The sequence below is a fragment of the Bison bison genome, unplaced genomic scaffold (assembly GCF_000754665.1).
Source record: "Bison bison bison isolate TAMUID 2011002044 unplaced genomic scaffold, Bison_UMD1.0 scf7180017864464, whole genome shotgun sequence".
NCBI lineage: Eukaryota > Metazoa > Chordata > Mammalia > Artiodactyla > Bovidae > Bison > Bison bison.
The window spans coordinates 8,168,664-8,191,079 of record NW_011495025.1 but is presented as its reverse complement, the minus strand read 5'-3'; positions in this window follow the sequence as shown (position 1 = coordinate 8,191,079).

The window sequence follows — 22,416 nt, the reverse complement described above, 5'->3', positions numbered from 1 at the left end:
CAGCTTGAACATCTGGAAGTTCACAGTTCACATACTGTTGAAGCCTGGCTTGGAGAATTTGGGGCATTACTTTGCTAGCATGTGAGATGAGTGTAATTGTGTGGTAGTTTGAGCATTCTTTGGCATTGCCTTTCTTTGGGAATGGAATGAAAACTGACCATTTCCAGTCCTGTGGCCACTGCTGAGCTTTCCAATTTGCTGACATATTGAGTGTGGCACTTTCACAGCATCATCTTTTAGGATTTGAAATAGCTCAACTGGAATTCCATCACCTCCACTAGCTTTGTTCATAGTGATGCTTTCTAAGGCCCCCTTGACTTTGCATTCCAGGATGTCTGGTTCTAGGTGAGTGACCACATCATCATGGTTATCTGGGTCATGAAGATCTTTTTTGTATAGCTCTTCTGCGTATTCTTGCCACCTCCTCTTAATACCTTCTGCTTCTGTTAGGTCCATACCATTTTGGTCATTTATTGTGTCCATCTTTGCATGAAATGTTCCCTTTGTATCTCTAATTTTTTGAAGAGATCTCTAGTCTTTCCCATTGTATTGTTTTCCTCTTTTAGGTGACCATTATTTTAGAATCAGTTGAGAAAACATCCTTGTATACTTCTTGCACACATAATACTACCTAAAGCTGGCTCTTTTTTTTCTTTTTTAATTTTCTGTGTGTGTAGGTGTGTGGGTATGCTCAGTCGTGTCTGACTTTTTTGACCTCATGGGATGTAGCCCACCAGGCTCCTTTGTCCATGGAGTTTTCCAGGCATAAAACTGGAGTGGGTTGCCATTTCCTTCTCCAGGAGATCTTCCCAACCCAAGGATTGGACCTGTCTCTTGCATATCCTCCTTTCACAGGCAGATTTTTCACCACCATGACACCTGAAAAGATAGATGCCAAAACGTTATCACTACTGTGTAATTTCTTTTTATCAAAGCTGATCAGAAAGGATAATTGACCAATTTAGTTGGAAATATTGATATAACAGGGAAACATAACATTTTAAACTTAAAACATATACAGACAAGGTGCCTATGTCTGTCTTTGCACTTCCTTTACCTAGGGCTTCCCTGGTGGCTCAGAGAGTAAAGTGTCTGCCTGCAATGCAGGAAACCCGGGTTCGATTCCTGGGTTGAGAAGATACCCTGGAGAAGGAAATAGCAACCAACTCCAGTACCCTCCCCTGGAAAATCCCATGAATGGAGAAGCCTGGTAGGCTAGAGACCATGGGTTTACAAAGAGTCAGACACGACTGAGTGACTTCACTTTCACTTTACCTTTCTTACATGTGTCTTATATGGTTACCAATTCCAGTTTCTTAAAATTGAAGGAAGAATTTAGATGTGCTTATGACATATATCAGGAGAAGGCAATGGCAACCCACTCCAGTACTCTTGCCTGGCAAATCCCATGGATGGAGGAGCCTGGTAGGCTGCTGTCCATGGGGTTGCTAGGAGTCAGACACCACTGAGTGACTTCACTTTCACTTTTCACTTTCATGCATTGGAGAAGGAAATGGCAACCCACTCCAGTGTTCTTGCTTGGAGAATCCCAGGGACGGGGGAGCCTGCCGTCTATGGAGTCACACAGAGTCAGAAATGACTGAAGTGACTTAGCAGTATGACACATATCAGACTTTCATATTTATCTTACAGTGTTATTATTTTCCCTATCTCATTGACTGTCTCTATTATACCTAATTCCACAGTATTCTAAGGAATTCTTTTTATTGAGTCTTTTAACATAGTTTTTATTATAAAAACTTCTTTCACATGTTTATTTAACTAATTTATGTAAATTTTAGTAGAATTACATCAGTATAGTAACAAGGAATACTGACACAATCACACTGGGGAAGTCAATTGGCTCTGGGTAACTGTACACACTCAGCACATTAAAGTATTAGGATGCCAACATACTAGAAGAGAGACTTCAAACCCTGAGACTGAACATGTTATAAATGTCAATGTGGCTTACACCATGAAACAGGAACTACATTTGCCTCTTGAATCTATTATGTGAAGCTTGATTAAGAGGGCTTGTTTCAAAGTATTATTATGGAAATGTATGTTGGGTGGCATATTACTCATAATTTTATATTTTGTTGTTTAGTCACTAAATTGCATCCAATGCTTTTTAAACCCCATGGACTGTAGCCTGCCAGGCTTTTCTGTCCTTTGGATTTTCTAGGCAAGAATACTGGAGTAGGTTGCCATCTTCTTCTCTAGGGGATCATCCTGACCTAGGGATTGAGCCCTCATCTCCTGCATTGGCAGGCAGATTCTTTACCACTGAGCCATCAGGGAAACTCAATTTTATGTGTATTCATTTCATATCACCAAGAAGAAGGGTATCTTTCAAAAGAAGAGAAAAATGTCTGAAATCTCATATAAAAGTCCCATAATATGTAACTAGAAACTAGTGATTTATGAATAAAGTTTATCTGAAGAGTAATTTGTGAACCTTGTTGGAAAAGCCACCCACATGCTAAGTTACAGCAGACGCTAAAACTTAAATTTCATTTAGATCTGAGATGGGATTCAAAGCAGGTATCTCCAATGATTTCCTTGTCCTGTCCTGACAATGGCATCTAATCAGTCTCCTGGGTGAATAACTGACACATTGTACATATGTCTGTACAGGGGCCAGTACTTAATTAAATCATGAAATTATAAATGGTACTCTAGAGTATGATCCACAAGGATTGTACCACATGAATATTTTATCTGGAGTTAAGAGCCACATTTACAGAATGTCTGAGAGGATAAAAGACATTGTAAAGCCCTTGGCATATAAATGGTGATAAAAATGTCAATCATCTTCATACTCACTTTTTCCTCAAGTAGTTCCTCTATGTAAAGACTCAGTAGAAAAATTGCTAGGTCCATGGCACCCCACTCCAGTACTCTTGCCTGGAGAATCTCATGGACGGAGGAGCCTGGTAGGCTGCAGTCCATGGGGTCGCTAAGAGTCAGACACGACTGAGCGACTTCACTTTGACTTTTCAATTTCATGCATTGGTGAAGGCAATGGCAACCCACTCCAGTGTTCTTGCCTGGAGAATCCCAGGGACGGGGGAGCCTGGTGGGCTGCCGTCTCTGGGGTCACACAGAGTCGAACACGACTGAAGCGACTTAGCAGCAGCAGCAGCAGTATTTGCAAACCTTCAACTCTACTAGTTAAGTAAGTTGTTAAGAATTGTGCTATTTTCTCACCACCATGGATCAGAGTTTCTATTCTGCCACATTGCACTAGTATTTAATATTGTCAGGCTTTAAGAATAAAGTTGTCCATCTAATAGATTTTCAGTTTCACTAGTAGTGAAACTGAAAATCTTGCCATAAATTTAACAGTTATGTTTCTTCTTTTGTGAAATGTCTGCTTACATCTTTTTAAAAATTTTTTCTATTTGAAATTTTCATCTTTCATTTTCTTAATTCTTATGGATTCTTTATCTTCTGAACTTTCATATTATCCCTGAAGCATGGATGTGATTTATTTCATTTACTGATGAGAATTAAAGGAGTAAAAAACTAAGAGATGTGTGCAGGGTTGCAGAGACAGCAAATGATGGAGGCCAATCCAAACTCAGCTCTGGTTTACTTCAAATCTCGAGTGGCTTCCAGTAAACAATTCTTTATTTTTGCTCATGCCTTCTTAATTTCTGTACCACAAGCTCCCCCTAGATTCTCTGCAAAGAATAATCTCAGTGTGAGCCACATTGCAGTAAGAAGCAGAGAGTGGAAATGATTAAAGAAATGGCTGGGGAGTAAACAGCATGCAAGAATGAAATAGTGAAAATATTTGGAAGATCTTACTTCTCACTGCTCTCAGCCCATCATTTCCTCTCTCATCAATAACCATAATAATGATACTAAAAATAACAGAAAGATTGAACATTATTCACTGAGCACTTAAGATGCACAAAACTGCACTAAGCAGTTTAGAGGCATCCTTTAACTTAATCATTATGTTAATCCAGTACGTTGGAAAATTGACTCAGTTCTATTACAAAAAAGTAGAAATCCAGTTGTACAGGAGTTAGAGACACTCTCCCAGGGTCACACAACAAGGAAATAATAGATCATAGATAAACAATTTTTACTCTGGAGAAGGCACTTCTAATTATCAAGCTTAAAGGTCAAATGTCACTAATTAAAATACCTTATTATCTAGTTCATGTCTGTTTGCCTCACACACATATATGTCTGTATGTCTATCTGTCTGTTGTTGTCACATTAACTAGCAGATAATCCTATATTGACAACTCAAAACCGCTGTTGGTATTCATATAACAAGCCCTGCTGCTGCTGCTGCTGCTAAGTCGCTTCAGTCGTGTCTGACTCTGTGCCACCCCATAGATGGCAGCCCACCAGGCTCCCCCATCCCTGGGATCCTCCAGGCAAGAACACTGGAGTGGGTTGCCATTTCCTTCTCCAATACTTGAGGCTAATTTTCCAAAGAGAATTATTATTGACACATGTACATGTTAATAAGAAGTGCACAACTAGGTCTTTTGGAGCACAGTCATGGCCTCAGAGCTCCAGGAGTCCATGAGAAAAACATATTTTGACTGACAGAAGAGGTAGGACCTGCACCAACCTTTTGTTTAAATGACTCTGCTCCAGAATTAGAGCTTTTTTGCTTTCAAACTCAGTGGAAAATGGCCATCAAGTTTACAGAAAGTCCATGCACTTCATAAATACTCTTCAGAGAAGGTTTCAGTCTTTATCTGACTTACCTGAAGCATATTGTATTGTCATCTATGAAGAAGAGCCCTAGATACAGAAAGTAGCACCCAACCTTTGGTTAGCACTTCTGCAAATATAGCATTTACAGTCCTGAAATGCCTTTTTTACATCTCATTTTTTATATCAAATGTAGCTCATGATATATTGGTCAGATAACCAAATATTTATAATCAGGTAATTGCTTGATGAACTTTTTCTTATTGACATCATTTTAAACTGTATGGGAAAGAATGCTTTCAAACAGCCTAGAATAAATTAGCATCCAGAGCAGATACCTGCACATGTAGATACTCAGTCAGTATTAGTTGAATAAATGAATAAGTGGTTAACCCGTACAAGGGATTAATGCCATTCTCATCCAGAACATTTCCTGATGGTTGTTCAGAACTGTATTTCAAGGTGAGGTTAATCTAGTTATAGTTTCAGAAATATATATTGAAAATATCATTAATATAAGCAAAAAACAGATGACTTAATAAAGATATGACTTTACTTACATATTAAAAGCACTGTACTTTTTAGCAGTCTTACCTAAAAAATAAACAATATTTTTAAAAAATGCATTACCTGGTTTAATCCTCTCAAGGATTTCAAGAATAAGAAAATTGGAGAAGCCTGAAGGTATATTGCAAGCATTAATGAGTTGGTGAGCCATGATTCACTCCAGAGGCTCCTTGATTCCAAAGCTTATGCTCTCTCTCCAATGGAACAGATTTCCATCTCAATACTGTCTCTTTTTTTGGGCAAATACAACCAAAATCAGGATGGGGTATAAAGAGAGAAAATAACAAGCATATATGATGACATATTTGAGAAAGATATTTCTTAAACATAATCTTACCTGAACATCAACAAATAGTAATAGAATCATTATATTAACTCCACATTTGTAGATGAAGAAATTGAATCAGAAAAAAATTTAAGTAATATGCCTAAGACCATATCTATTAATTTAAGACCATATCTATTAATTTAAAGTTTTCTTTAAGCCATGAGAAGGAAGAAAAGACAAGGAGGAAAATAGCACTTAATTTATGCATATTTAAGTTAGAAATTCTGTGCACTTCAAAAATATCATTATATTCAATCAATTTCTACTGATTAAGAAATTGAGTCTCAGAGATTTTGGTAATTTGCAGAAAATAATAGGATCAAAATTTAAATTCCTATTTCTATCCTATTTGAAAATATTTTTTTTAGATGGAAGAGACATTTTAAATAGTTGAGGTTAGGCTTCTATTTTTGTTGGTTTTTATAATATAAAACAAGGTATAACAGGGAAGTTATTACTTGGAAGCTAGTGGAAAGGCAGAGATGCATAGAGAACACTATTGATTGCTGTTCACTGGGAACGAAGTTTCAAGCTATGCTATTGGAAAATTATTTAACAACCTTTAAAGGAATTTAATTTTTTATAAGTATTTATTATGATAACCTTTAACCTGGAAACAACTATTTTCAGTTAACTCCTAAAAACTTTTTGGGGGTATGGTGGGAGACATGGGCCCCTTTAGCATGGTAACAGTTCATCATACATGTTGGACACTTTATTTATGTTTATTGTATAAATGATAAATGAAACCAAAAAATAAAAGAAAGTACCATCTTTTGTGAGAGTAGCTATATATTCAAAGGCATGTTCTATTTTCAACTCTAAAAGAACAAATAAAATCCATTTTTTAATCTATTAGTGTATGTATCATCCTTTCCCGGAAATCAAATTAATTTATTTCTAGAAGGTACTCTCCTCACTTTGTCAATAGTCCCTCCCATGAGTGTGGAGTGAAAAAGTGGTTGCTACAGAATGAAAGTAAGAAAAGTGGGATGGGAAAAGATTGGAAAGACTAAGGATTCTGAAGTTGAGGAGAGTAAATCAGGAAGAAAAGGAAGGAGGTGGTAGGGAGTGAAAACTTTCTGCTTCATGAAGCTTATATATATATATATATATCTGTACATGCTGTGGATATGTACATACATGTGCATTTATGTGACAGAATTTATCTAAGAAAGGACAGCTAGAGATAATACCATTATAAGAGGAAGCCATTTTTACTAAATAATTTAAGAGGATGCTGTGCTGTGTGCTGTGCTCAGTCGCTCAGTTGTGTCTGACTCTTGGCAACCCCATGGATTATAGCCTGCCACACTCCTTTGTCCATGGAATTTTCCAGGCAAAAATACTGAAGTGCATTGCCATTTCCTCCTCCAGGGGATCTTCTTCACCCAGGGATTGAACCCAGGTCTCCTGTGTCCCCTACATTGGCAGGTAGATTCTTTACCACTGTGCCACCTGGGGAGCCCCAATTTAAAGGGATATTTTGATCATAAATAAAGAATTTACAAGTAGTTATGAGACAGCAAAACTTTATTACAGAATAATTCTAAATTTCAACTGTCAGGAAGGCAGAATTTAGATTCTCTCCAACTTCCTTGAAAATATGCTAACTTAGGGGTTCTTTCCAAAGAATAGCACAGGAAAGAGGGAAAATAATAACTGTACAATGAGGAAACCTTCAAAAACACTACGTTATTCAACTGGTGAAGCTTTACATCATCAGTGATGGCATGCACCCTTTTTATAAAAAAAAAGAGAGAGAGGCACTTTGCTTCTGTGATATTCTTCCCCAAGCTTATAGCCCCAGTCTAATCATAAGAAAAACATCAGAGAACCCAAATTGAGGGAAATTCTAAGAATATTAACAAGACTGTCAAAGCCATGAAAAACCAGAAAGATTCTAATAGACTAGAAGGACAGTGGAGATAGAACAGCAATGAAAGGTGGTTGGGTCAAACTGGCTACTGAGAAGGAGGATTTTAATGGGAAAATTGGTGAAATCAAAATTGAGTCTGGACTTTAGCTAACAGTAATGAACCAATGACAATTTCTTGATTTTGCCAAATGAACCATGGAAATGTAAGGTGTTGACAATAGAGAGAACAAAGCAAAGTATATATGGGAACTCTATATTATCTTTGCAACCTTACTGTAAGCCTACAAGTATTATAAAAGTAAATATTTTTTAGATGGATGTTTTAAATAAACAATGGCAGAAAATATCTTAAAACAAACAGAATGGCAAAGTGTGGATGTGCTGTGCACAGGAGTGGATAAGATACAAAGTAAATACCTGAAAATATATTACATGCAGGCATAAGAATTTTCCATGGACCTGGTTAAATTTCACCCAGGGAACTCTTCTCTAGCCTTGTGCAAACTCTGAAAATCCCCTTCACATACTGGGCTGATTATCTGTGTCAGCGACCATGATTATAATGAATACAGACAAGTTTATAGCAATAAAAGCAAAAGTGAGATGATGGAGAAATATGGATTTTGTTTTTGAAATAGGTGACAAAAGGTTCTACCACGTGAGAACTTATTTTCCAGGCCTAGAGTATCACTTGCTAGATATACATATTTGGTGGGGGAAAAAAAATCCTAAAATAAAAAACACGTGTGAGTGAAGAACTATGAAAGGATAATTTATATCTCCAGGGATTTAGAGAAGTAACTAAAATAGTCAAGTAAGGCTATATTTCATTCATTTAACAAAAGTTAGAGTGAAACTCACTAGATTATGCTTAGTGTATGTATTTCTATCTTCCTGGTGCCTCAAACATGGGGGGTATGAATGAATGAATGAATATGGTAGAAAAACTGGAATTGTAGGAAACACAACATTCATTCTACCATTCATTCATTTCTCATGAATGGTTTTGATATAAAAAAGATAGTACAAGAACTAAGAGGTTTAAATAAAGAAGTATAAGAGTTCAGAAGACTGAAGTTTTAATTCAAGATAAGATACAGCCCTGTTATTTGTATTGAGCTTGTCAGGACTTGACTATGTGATATGTTAAGTTTTATTTATTCTCTGGTTTGTGAGGTACAGACAAAATGCTTACTTAAAGCAAGAACATCAAAGTTTGTATCTCAATTCCACACTTGATCCTCACACATTTAACTCCTGTGGTTTCAATAACCTCACACATTTAACTCCTGTGGTTTCACTTAACATACAAAAGACAAGAATACTCTCTCTCACTGCTTTATTGGGAAAATTAAATTAGACAAAGTTTGTAAAGATATGTGGCAGAGTAGAGTGGCTAGTAAGAGCAGGTGACTATGAATTTCAGTTCAGTTCAGTCGCTCAGTTGTGTTTGACTCTTTGCAACCTCATGGACTGCAGCACACCAAGCTGCCCTGTCCATCACCAACTCCTCCTGGAGCTTGCTCAGACTCATGTCCATCAAGTTGGTGATGCCATCCAACCATTTCATCCTCTGTTGTCCCCTTCTCCTCCTGCCTTCAATCTTCCCTAGCATCAGGGTCTTTTCCAGTGAGTCAGTTCTTTGCATCAGCTGGCCAAAGTATTGGAGTTTCAGCTTCAGCATCAGTCCCTCCATTGAATATTCAGGACTGATTTCCTTTAGGATGGACTGGTTTGATCTCCTTGCAGTCCCAGGGACTCTCAAGAGTCTTCTCCTCTAGATAGAGATAAATGATTAAAAGTTCACTCTTCCTAGTCTAGCATTAATTTGATCCAGCCACAGGGTAATACTGTCATATTACCAATGCTGCAGGGACTACGCTGCTTCCATCAGTGTGATTTTAGAAATGGAGAGCAGGTAGGAACTTCCCGGATGCTTGATAAGCACAGTGTTCAGGTGACCAGCCCAGAATACAAGAAAGTATTTTTCTCTACTGTTAAGATTCAAATTGGTGGTTACCACAACACTCCTCTATTGGTTTCCAAAAGTATAGGTTACAGTCTCTCTTCATAGGCTGGTTGATAACAAACTTTGCTTTTATACATGTAATGGATGGTTTTCAGTAGCTCTTGCCTGAGTTAATATAGTAATATAACTTCCATTTTGGACTTTAAAAGTTCAATCAGAAGCTGAATAATGACTCTTATTTTTTAGATACAAAGGGGACAGCCAGAAGTCTAGAAGGGTCATGGATAATTGGTAGGAAGTATAATATCTAGACGGTAGACAAACCTTTTTGCAGTTCTATTATTGGTCAGTTGGCCTTCAATTTTCTCTTAGATATTCCAGAAATCCTGCAAACTCCTTATTTATTTTTTTTAAACTCAGATTACTGTGGCTAAAACTTTGAGGTCCATGGAATTTATTTTAAAGATCTCCATCTTAGGCATTCAATGGCTTTATATCCTAGGTTTTTAGTTGGAAGAATGTCACAAAAGCTTAAAAAACAGCAATATTGGCCTTTAAAAATATTTTTTACTTGCATTACATTATTTAATGCTCAAAATAGGAATATGTGGGTCAACTTTATCATTCCTATTTTCCAGAAGAAGAGACTCTAACTGAGAGAGGTTAAGTGAGTTGTTCAAAGCAATAAGGTAAGTAAGTCTTTTAACTCTGTGTCTACAGATTTTCCTCACTGTGCCCTACTATTGGGGCTTCCTAACACCTCAGTGTGAATTAATTTTAATTAGCACTTCCTTCCCAGGGATTTTGGCTTTTAAAAGAACATAATATGTAAAAGGACTCATTTATTAATGCTGGAATTTAAGACCTTATAGCTTTTGAGTAAGTACATATTTAAAGGAAGCAAAAGAACTTTCTGGGTGTTCCACAAATCACATAAAATAAAGGTGAAAAATACCTACTTGTATGTAAGATTTATTTTGATGATATCATTAGACTGTGACCCTGCCTTATTAGTAAGTTATATATATGTGTGTGTGTATATATATATATATACATATTCCTAAATAATTTAAGATTCTTTTCTGGCTCCAGAAAACTTAGTTTATTAAATAAGTACCAAAAAATGTTATAAACCAGTGTTTCTCAAGTGGACCATGTCAGACCTTGCTCTGCTCACTGCATGAGAGGTCAGTGGGAATCTGAGGGACGAGGTATTAAGGCAAGGGATATGACTGTATTTGGAAGGCTGGCTGACCCAGAAGTTGGCAGACTAATGTCTCAAAATATCCATTTTGTTTGGGTCTGGATACCAGTTTCTTTTATGGATCAGAAATGGAGGGAGGTGAGGAAACAAAGTAAAAAGTATATTCAGTCTTAAAAATATCTCTTCGAATGGCAAGCCTCAGGCAGGGGATGTGTTAATGTCTTCTTTCCTGCCATCTACAGGTGGACAGAGTTCTGAACAAAGGCACTTTAGCTTAAAAGTCAGGCAGAAGGGCAGGGTTCTCTGAGCCAAGCCATTATGTGTGATTATAATAACAAAAGCAGCCAAAGGAACAGATCTGGCATGGAAGAGTCATGATTGACTCCTTGTTATATAACCAGGGAAGATTTAACAGTACCTAGAGACATTTTTGGTTGCCACACTGGAGAATGCTACTGGCATCCTGTGGGTAGAGATTGGGGATGCTGAAAAATGTCCTACAATAAACAGGACAGACACCCATAATAAAGAATTATCCAGTCCCATATGTCAGTAATGCCCAGGCTGAGAAATCCTGGAATATCCAGAAGAGCAGAGTAGCAAAAAGGACCAAAGATTCAGTATTATTTGGGTTGCTTAGATGCAAGAAGAATTGTAAAGGTGAAGGTATATAGGTGTTTGAGAAAGATAAAAAGCCATCCCAGGCCTGTAAGATCCCATAACCAAAAGAGTTGACAATGAAAGTCACGTGCGGCCTGAAATCCTGGGAATTTAAAACTTGTTAAATTACTTTGTATGTTATCAAAGAGCTTAGAGTTAATAGTAAAGGTAGCACTTTACAATGAACACTTCGCTTTATTAATTCATTTGGTCCTCATCACAACACTATAAGATAAACCTTATAATCTTCATTTTACAGATGAGAAAACAAAAGCACAGAAAAGTTTCAAAACTTGCCAAAGATGACACAGCTTATATTGATTTTAGTATAGCTTATGGCTTCCTTGGTGGCTCAGATGGTAAAGAATCTGCCTGAAAAGTGGGAGACAGGATTGATCCCTGGGTTGAGAAGATCCCCTGGGGAAGGGAATGGCAACCCACTCCAGTATTCTTGCCTGGAGAATTCCAAGGACAGAGGAGCCTGGCAGGCTATAGTCCATGGGGTTGCAAAGAATCAGACACGACTGAGAGACTAACACTTTCACTTTCATAGCTTGTGGTTAAGTTTATAATTCAGAACTTGTGACTTGAAGTTCACATAACATAAAAAGAAATGTCCTATGGTTTACAATACACACACTCACACAAATAAGACAAAGTAGAAAAGGGAGAATCAAATCATGTTTAAATGTTATACATATAAAGCCTTCAGTAAGCAGAAGGGAATAAATAGTATGAAAACTCTTTGGTCCTTATGAAATCTACAGCAGAGCAAGAGATTTGACGCTGTGCTCCTCCTAAGCTGAAATAAGGAGGAAAACATCATTAAGTCCATAGATACCATGGTCTGATAAAAGGAAATCAACTAATATTATTCAAGAGGTAAGAACTATTCCCTGGAACTCTTTTCTAAAAGGAATGCAACCTAAGGCAGGCTGTCTTTCAAGGTAAGATGAAGGACTGTTACACAGGCACTCAGGCTGCATGTTTTGAAGCAGACTTAGGTTATTTGTTCTCTCAATAATTAAACATTTAGTCACTTGAGCATGCTGGGAGAGTTTCCTAACTTCTATTCATTTTGACCTTAGAAATGGGGTGATGATGTATAGGATTTAATCAATATGTGAACAACCAGACATTTCCTTAACAGTCTTCATCTCACTCTGTTAGTTTAACTCAGCTGGAAAACCTGAAGCAATGATTAAGTCTGTTGCTAAGGATTAAGCCACTGAATTATGGATGGAAAGAATGTCACCTCCTCCTCCATAAAGGGCCATTTCTCACAGCTGGACAACCAAAGGCCCAATTCCTCTCCTGCTCCAAATCAAGGAAAACATTTTAATTATGACTTCAACAACTGTTCTAGACAAATCCAGAAATAGATTGCCCTGGGAACTATTTTCTCTAAAAGGAATTGCAAGTGTCTACCATAAATATATGTTAGATGCATGTTCTACTTATGTCTGAGGTCAAGCAGCATGCAGTTACATTACTGGCAATAGTTTTCAGTAGTGAATTTTACATTTATCCAGCCAACATGTATTGAACACCTAAGTTGAGTTGGTATCTTCTGTAACTAGTTTTGATATTTTTTTAAATACACATGGACTCATTACTGGTCAAGTAGTCAGATCAAGGGTAGAATACTAAAAAAGTTATGTAACATGTGTTATGTAAACATAGCATAGTATGTAGCTTCATTCTAGTCATTTATCAAGCACCTACTATGCCCTGAAATTTACACTGAAATAAAATAGAAGACAGAAACACACTATTTCTTCAAAATGCTCTTATTGACATTGATTGAATCTTTTCTCCCCACACCTGTGAGTTTACTCTTAAGTTGGCAAATTAATTTTTCAGCGGCTTTTCTATAGGGTAACAGGTCTCAAATATCTTCAGTCAGTATGAAGTTATTCTGAGCCACAGGGTGGACTTGCAACACCATAAGGTAAACCTTAACCCTAAAGCCACTGGACACCAGAGCAATTCATATCCCTTCAGATATTTTATTTACTAACTGCAGAAGCATGTATCAAAGTGTAAAGTCTGACAGATGTGCCCTGTTTTCTCCCAGCAGTCAAACCCTCAGCATGGTGGTTTGCTTGAAAAATATAACCGTGCTATGCTTCCAAATATCTGCTGTTTTTTTTATCAGCAGGGCTATAAGCATACCCCCACCACACACACACACACACACGCGCGCGCGCGCGCGAGCACGCACATACACATGCACACACGTGAACACACTCAAAGACACACAAAACAGGTTTTGTATAGACAAAGAAATTTGTTCGCAAAGAAAATGTTAATAGAAGTAAGCCCAAGACAAGCATTCTTCTGATACCTTCTGCAAACCAAATGTGCCCTTTTAACTGAGGGGTTGGGAGAGAAGCAACTGGTCCCATCTGGGCTACAGCTTAGGAGATCCAAGCATGAAAAAGAGCTTGGAAGGTGACCTGGAAGAGGTCACCATTTCCACACTTGAAAGGAGTGTCCAGGCAAGTTTGAATCAATTTGACACATTTCAAACTCCTGCAAAGCCAGGTGCTTCAGAGCCAACTTTTGAAATCCAAAGGTCATTGAGGGGAGCCAAGGGAAGGAAGGTGTTGCTTTTCCTGACTCATAATTTAGTGTTGCTACTTGTGGAGACAATGTAATCAAAAGTCGAAAGGATGGATTTCCACGGCAGTCCAGTGGTTAAAACTCCATGCTTCCAATGCAAGGGGGACAGGAATTCAGTCTCTGGTCAGCGAACTAAGATCCCACACGTCATGTGGCATGGCCAAAAAAAATTTTTTAAGCGTCAAAGGATGCTCATTTGTTTTTAGTGGAAGAGAAGAAAGTTACAAGAGTGTCTTGTTTATCTTTTTACCTTTTGCAATGAGGCTGCCCTTTCCTGCCTTTAGAGACATTATCTGCTAATCTCCCTCATGGAAATTAGATAGACAGTCGAGGGCTCAGCAGGCAAAGTAACACTGACTTATATTTGACAAGTTTTGACAGATAAATAATTCTTGGCTGGTGTCCTAAGTTAAATATCATCAACTCCTCCCTGTGACTGCCAGGACAGCTGCAGAGGATCCGACTCTGGCAGCTAAGTTCCAGCATACGGGAAAGTAGCAGTATAACCAACAGATCCCTGGGATGGCTTGTTTTCAGAGACACTCCTCAGGACAACTTTAACCCTTGGAAGAATGTAGCTGGAATTTGTGACTCAGTATATTTCTAGGGGACAGGCTGGTCTTCACACTATTTTTAAATATTTTTCCATCAACGTGGAACCAAGCCTTTGTACATTTTAAGACTCCTTATGAGGAATTTCATCAAGGAATGGACAGGCTACAATACCTCCTTTCTCTCAGTGAGCATGGTCAGGAGTTGAAATCATTCTTTGTTTTAATACAAAATACATGATGTATGCCACGAGAACTGGAATCTCTGGTTTTGAGTACGTTAGAGAGAAAAGTCATGAAGTATAAAGAGAAGAGATATGCTGCTTTGGAAGCTGGTCCAGAGAGATCATTGTAAAACAAAAAACAAAACAACAACAAAAAAAACAGAGAGACAGCAATAAAGTATGGAGTATATTTATAGTTGTCAGTGACTGTAGAAAAATACTAGTTGATTACAGGGCAATGAGAATAAAATTAATGTGGATATGAATTTTCAAAATTGATCATTTTGTCATTGAATGAATATTACTTTAACCTTGGAATTAAGATAGATGATCACAGTAATAATAATAATAATAGTTTCCAGTTACAGAGTTATAACCATGTGCTAGGAATTGTACGTGCAAGAAAAGTATCTGCATCTCTTTTTTAAAGATTAAATTGAGGCTCAGTTGAAATAATTTGCTCAAAACTGTATACAGTCTTTAAGCATAGGACTGTCTGAGTAAAAACTAGACATACTTTTAAGTAGGTCAGTGTTGTTCAACTGCTGTTTTTAACCAATGACCTTCACTTACTAGCAAAGATTTTCCTTTTTGTAATCTTATATAAGGAAAAAAAAACGGTCATATGAACTTGGTTTTCAATGTATCCCTTTTCTAGAAGTGCTAACATGACTACAAAGAGACTTACTTCACTGCCCAGGCTCCAGTCCCCCTCCTTAACCATATCCCTATGTCACTTTCCCTGCTTTTTCAGATCTGACTGAGAATCACCTGTATAGTCAGTGAATTTACCCTTACATTGTACTTAGTCGTGTGTGTTTGTTTGGGCACTGCCAGTTTGGATCATCATAAAGTTTTCCAGTGGTCATGTATGGATGTGAGAGTTGAACTGTGAAGAAAGCTGAGCGCCGAAGAACTGATGCTTTTGAACTGTGGTGTTGGAGACCACTCTTGAGAGTCCCTTGGACTGCAAGGAGATCCAATCAGTCCATCCTAAAGGAGACCAGTCCTGGGTGTTCATTCGAAGGACTGATGCTGAAACTGAAACTCCAATACTTTGGCCACCTCATGCGAAGAGTTGACTCATTGGAAAAGACCTTGATGCTGGGAGGGATTGGGGGCAGGAGGAGAAGGGGACGACAGAGGATAAGATGGCTAGATGGTATCACCGACTCAATGGACGTGAGTTTGAGTGAACTCCGGGAGTTGGTGATAGACAGGGAGGCCTGGCGTGCTGTGATTCATAGGGTCGCAAAGAGTCGGACACAACTGAACGACTGAACTGAAAGTTTAAGAACATCTCACTTTCTAAAACCCAATGGCTGTGTCTTGCAAATCTAATCAAATGTAGGTACAGCGGAAGATAGATTCAAGAGCCATCCATGCTTATCCTGGATTTGAGTGAAAAGGAAAGAGTGGGAGCGTATAAGACAGTATTGGGTTTGAGTCTCAGTCCGTCATGCACACCACCTGTGAACAGAACATGACTCAGGGCTCTGACTGCCTGGATTCAAATCTTGCTTCATTCATTCAATAACTCAGACTTTCCATATATTACTTTACCTCTCTGATCCTCAGTTTTGTAGTTTATAAATCAGGGATAATAATAACACCTGTCTAATGATGATGAAATGAGATAATTGGTGGTAAGTGCTTAGAACAATCTTAGCACTAGTATATGTCCAATATGTGGTAACCATTACTGTTCACATTATTATTGTTATTGTTATTATTGTGACTACTATTACTATTGTGGAAATATGATTTTTAATATTTATTATCTACCTCAAGGCCTTTATGAAAACAAAGTATCCAAGCAGCTATTTTTCAAATAATTATATTAGTTTTATGAAAATACAACTTTATGGAAAAGTGGAAAAATTCACTCACATAATGGGACTAACTGTAAACTTGATAGTCTATGATCAGCTCTAAAGATTGTCCATTTCCCCTGGATGGCCACCTATCTCCATCTCTCCCTTGACATAAGTCACTAGATGAATCAGAGAGCATTTGGGAAGTTAAGCACATCTGACTTCAGAATTTAGCCCACTTATTTCTAAAATCCAGCTCCAATAAAGTTCAGTTTTCTCATCTATAAAATGGGACTAATAATCACCTTGAATGAGAGTTGTAATGATTAAACACGTAATAGCACAAAGCAATAATCATTGATCTCTTATTTTTTAATCAGCTATTGATCTCTTATTTTTTGACACACATTGGGCTAAGCACTTTCAATGTATTAACAATTTAATCTCCATAATTCTATTTGGCACGTGCTATTTTAGTAACTGCTAAATAAATGGCAACCTTAGTTACTTAAACAAATGGCTTCCTTGCGCTTGACATTTGTTTTAGAGACAAAGCTTCTCAAAGACTCCTTTTCCAGGAGTGATTTTAGATCACCACATTATCTACCCAGGTTCCCCACTGCCTGTCTTGCCTGAAGGGCTCCAAGCTGAGTGTGGGAGAATTTCCCAGGGAGAAAAACCATTTAGTTTTACCTGGGTGACAGCAATTATGCAGAATGACAAAAGGAGCAGTTAAGTTACAAGTTAAGGATGATAATTCACTCTCCCCAGGGACTGTCACTCAGAAGGCCTTGAGAAAAAATAACAGCAAAACAATGGCAGGCTCTATTGTTAATAGTCATGTCCCCATAATGCCTTGGCATTCTGAAACAATAAGACCAAAAATGCAGTCTGCTGTCCCTCGAAAGCTCTCCAAGCCCATATGCTATAGCTCAAGCTGTCACTCCTTGGAGACTCACCATGGAACTGTTGTCAGGTGGTCCTTGTTAGCCATGGTGGCTCCATTTGTAATGAATGGCTCCATAGGACCCTCTAAATAACTAACTTGCTATCAGGTCCTCCAGATAAATTAACTTGCATCAGAACTTACTTGTAGTACATGAACCAAGGAGTAGAAGAAAGCTATAAGTAATAATAAATAATAAAGTATAGATTTCCTCAATACGGATAGGAAGGTGGGGATATCTGCCAAGATTAGTGATAGTACCACTGTTGCATATTATGCACAAAGTGCTACTCTGATTTAAAAAAAAATAAAAACAGATAAGCAGAAACAAAGTGTGAATATCTGTATCTTCAGAGGTTAAAACATTTTGCTGACTTCTAATGCATCAGTACTGATTTGAATATCTTTATTTTACTTGCTATTTACTGTAGTCTTAAAGACAGCATTGTACTAGTTCAGAGTAAGTTGATGTCAAGTGGCATATTTATTGCTTGAAATCTATGACAATAAATAAGCAGAGTAAGGGAGACTTAACAGGTTTAAGGGCTTATTATGGCCTAATATGTCAAACTGTAAACCATCACAGACTATATAGAATAAAGATAAATTAAATCTCAGAGCCAAATTGACTGGGTTCAAATCCCTTTCTCCCAGATCTTGCTCCAAGACATTTGGACAAAGAAATCCCTTAAACTCTGTATGCCTCAGTTTTTGGAAATAAAATAGGTATAATATTCACCCTAAGCCATAGAATTACTGTTAAATGAGTTAGTCCATGTCATACTGATGCTTCCCTGATGGCTCAGTGTTAAAGAATCCTCCTGCCAATCAATGCAGGAGACACGGGTTCAATCCCTGGATCTGAAAGATCCCCTGGAGGAGGAAATGGCAACCCACTCCAGCATTCTTGCCTGGGAAATCCCATGGACAAAGGGGCCTGGTGGGTTACAGTCCATGGGATCGCAAAAGAGTTAGACACAACTTAATAACTAAACAATAACATGTCATATTGTCATATACTTCAAACAGTGCCCAGCATATGATAACCACTGGATAAGCATTAGCTCTTACTATGACTTATTTAAAACACTCAACAGCTAATTTAATCACTTAGTCATTTTAATTCCTATATTTTTAATAATGAACTGAGTGCTCAGGGAAATTCCATAAAGACCCAAGGTCACAGGGAAGACCTGGGACTGAAACCACAGCCAGTTGCATCCAAATACTGTGTTTCTCAACTACTTGATTCCATTTCTCCGAGAATAGGAGCTTCAGGGGAGAGTTAGAACTGAGGTCATATTCCTCATTCTGTGGCTTACCAGCTACATGATCTGAGGAAAATTTTCATCAGAATACTGTTAAACTTAGTTTCGTCTTATGTAAAATGAGAATAATCATAACAATGAAATTATAAAGGAAAAGTAAGCTTTTGAAGAGATTTTTAAATAACTTTTGCCATCCACAATGAAAGATGCTCTATTTGTAGGTCACCTGGAAATACTGACATAACTCTTGCCTTACTTTTGGAGGCAATCATTAGTGAAGTTACTGGAGGAAATTTGCACAAGATTTTATTTTTCCAAACAGTTTCTTCCCAAAGGAATACTAGAATTTAGTAAAAGAACTTATGAAACTTACATAGTAAGATTTAAATTTAAAATCATATGAAAATCTGTATGAGCCCAAATCGTTTACTATTGTAAAGGAGCAGGACCCTGTGGGGGCTTCACAGGACAAGACTTCCCCCATATCCTCTGCTTTAGCTGCTCTCTTAAGTATCTATTGCATAGATAACAGTGTGTGATGCACATTTCCTGAACTGTTTTACAGATGATAAAACTCGTTATCAAATGGAATATGTTGAATACTTGATGACCATAAGCACATAGCCCCAGGCCTCCTGGAGTCTAACGACTGGTAAAGTTACCCTCTGTGACACCACTCTGTTCCCTCACCATCAGCTCTATCAGAGAAATGTACAGAAACTAATTACATACACTGCCACTCCCATCTCTCACCTGTTTTTTAAAAATGTTTTGCTGAAACCACTAGGGGAACGTGAGGCTTTTTAGGGAATGAGCTACCCATCTCCTTGAATGGCCCTGGAATAAACCTTTCTCTGTTCCAAACTCTGACATTTCAGTTTTGTTTGGCCGCGTTGTGTGTCTGGCACAAGAATTTTCATGAACACTATCACTTTCTACATATTGAATTCAAAGTTTCAAAAGTTAAGAAGATGGGAGAATTTTCAAGCGGGTCCCAGCAACAAGGAATCCAGGCATCTCTACACTTGAAAGGCAGTGTTCTGAACTATATATTTTAAATAAACACTTATTGAGTGAAACACTGGGAATTCGTGTACTAGCTAAGGAAGCAGGTTTTTCGTTGTTTAGTTAGCCAGTGTCCGACTGTTTGCAAGTCTGTGGACTGTAGCCCACTATGCTCCTCTGTCCATGGGATTTCCCAGGGAAGGATACTAGAGTGGGCTGCCATTTCCTTCTCCATGGGATTTTCCTCACCCAGGGATAGCACTCACATGTCCTGCACTGCAGGCAGATTCTTTACAGCTCAGCCAACCGGGAAGCCCCTCATAGACATGCAGAGACTGAAAACAATGCCCTGCCTTCTCATACCATAAACAAGCATTCTTCCCATGTTGCTTTTAGTGCCTCATTTATGCTTTTTCTTGGTGATTTTGTGGTCCAAAAAATGGACTGTACACCTGGTACTTACATGCCACCTAGTGTTCCTAAGCACAAAGAATGTGCCTTAAAGAAAATAAATATTAGTTAATCATTGTTCACTCATGAACCATAGTGCTGTTGGCTATAATGTCAGTGTTAACAAATCAACAGTATATAGTAAATGAGTTGCCTTTAAAAAAATGTGGAAAACAATTTATGTATTGACTGCTTGGCAAAAATTTTGTGACCAGAGGTTCTCAGGAACCTAATTCTGTATTTCCCCTAGGAAAAATGGCTTTGTGTTCACTAATTCAGTGAATTATAAAACATGAGTATTGTGAATTACAACTGATTGTACTTCAATAAAGCATTTTGCTTTTTAAACAAACTTTATAATCTGTAAATTCCTAATTTACTATGCTTTACTACTATATATATATGTGTGTGTGTGTATATATATATATATATATATATGTGCCAGGGGCAGTGGCTGGGAGGACCAACCCCATGTCCAAGGAGCCGTGGCTGCGCGGGTGCAGGAGGGCCTAGAGGAGCTATCCCACGTTGAAGGTCAGGAAGGGCGGCGATGAGGAGATACCCCACGCCAAGGTAAGAGAAACCCAAGTAAGACGGTAGATGTTGCAAGAGGGCATCAGAGGGCAGACACACTGAAACCATACTCACAGAGAACTAGTCAATGTAATCACACTAGGACCACAGCCTTGTCTAACTCAATGAAACTAAGCCATGCTCATGGGGCAACCCAAGACGGGTGGGTCATGGTGGAGAGATCTGACAGAATGTGGTCCACTGGAGAAGGGAATGGCAAACCACTTCAGTATTCTTGCCTTGAGAACCCCATGAACAGTATGAAAAGTCAAAATGATAGGATACTGAAAGAGGAACTCCCCAGGTCAGTAGGTGCCCAATATGCTACTGGAGATCAGTGGAGAAATAACTCCAGAAAGAATGAAGCGATGGAGTCAAAGCAAAAACAACACCCAGCTGTGGATGTGACTGGTGAGAGAAACAAGGTCCGATGCTGTAAAGAGTAATATTGCATAGGAACCTGGAATGTCAGGTCCATGAATCAAGGCAAATTGGAAGTAGTCAAACAAGAGATGGCAAGAGTGAATGTTGACATTCTAGGAATCAGCGAACTGAAATGGTCTGGAATGGGTGAATTTAACTCAGATGACCATTATATCTACTACTGCGGGCAGGAATCCCTCAGAAGAAATGGAGTAGCCATCATGGTCAACAAAAGAGTCCAAAATGCAGTACTTGGATGCAATCTCAGAAACGACAGAATGATCTCTGTTCATTTCCAAGGCAAACCATTCAATATCACAGTAATCCAAGTCTATGCCACAAACAGTAACTCTGAAGAAACTGAAATTGAACAGTTCTATGAAGACCTACAAGACCTTTTAGAACTAACACCCAAAAAAGATGTCCTTTTCATTATATGGGACTGGAATGCAAAAGTAGGAAGTCAAGAAACACCTGGAGTAACAGGCAAATTTGGCCTTGGAATACGGAATGAAGCAGGGCAAAGACTAATAGAGTTTGGCCAAGAAAATGCACTGGTCATAACAAACACCCTCTTCCAACAACGCAAGAGAAGACTCTACACATGGACATCACCAGATGGTCAACACCAAAATCAGATTTATTATATTCTTTGCAACCAAAGATGGAGAAGCTCTATACAGTCAGCAAAAACAAGACCAGGAGCTGACTGTGGCTCAGACCATGAACTCCTTATTGCCAAATTCAGACTTAAATTGAAGAAAGTAGGGAAAACCACTAGACCATTCAGGTATGACCTAAATCAAACCCCTTATGATATACAGTGGAAGTGAGAATTAGATTTAAGGGCCTAGATCTGATAGATAGAGTGCCTGATGAGCTATGGAATGAGGTTCGTGACATTGTACAGGAGACAGGGATCAAACCATCCCCATGGAAAAGAAATGCAAAAAAGCAAAATGGCTGTCTGGGGAGGCCTTACAAATAGCTGTGAAAAGAAGAGAAGTGAAAAGCAAAGGAGAAAAGGAAAGATATAAACATCTGAATGCAGAGTTCCAAAGAATAGCAAGAAGAGATAAGAAAACCTTCTTCAGCGATCAATGCAAACAAATAGAGGAAAACAGCAGAATGGGAAAGACTAGGGATCTCTTCAAGAAAATCAAAGAGCCCAAAGGAACATTTCATGCAAAGATGGGCTTGATAAAGGACAGAAATGGTATGGACCTAACAGAAGCAGAAGATAT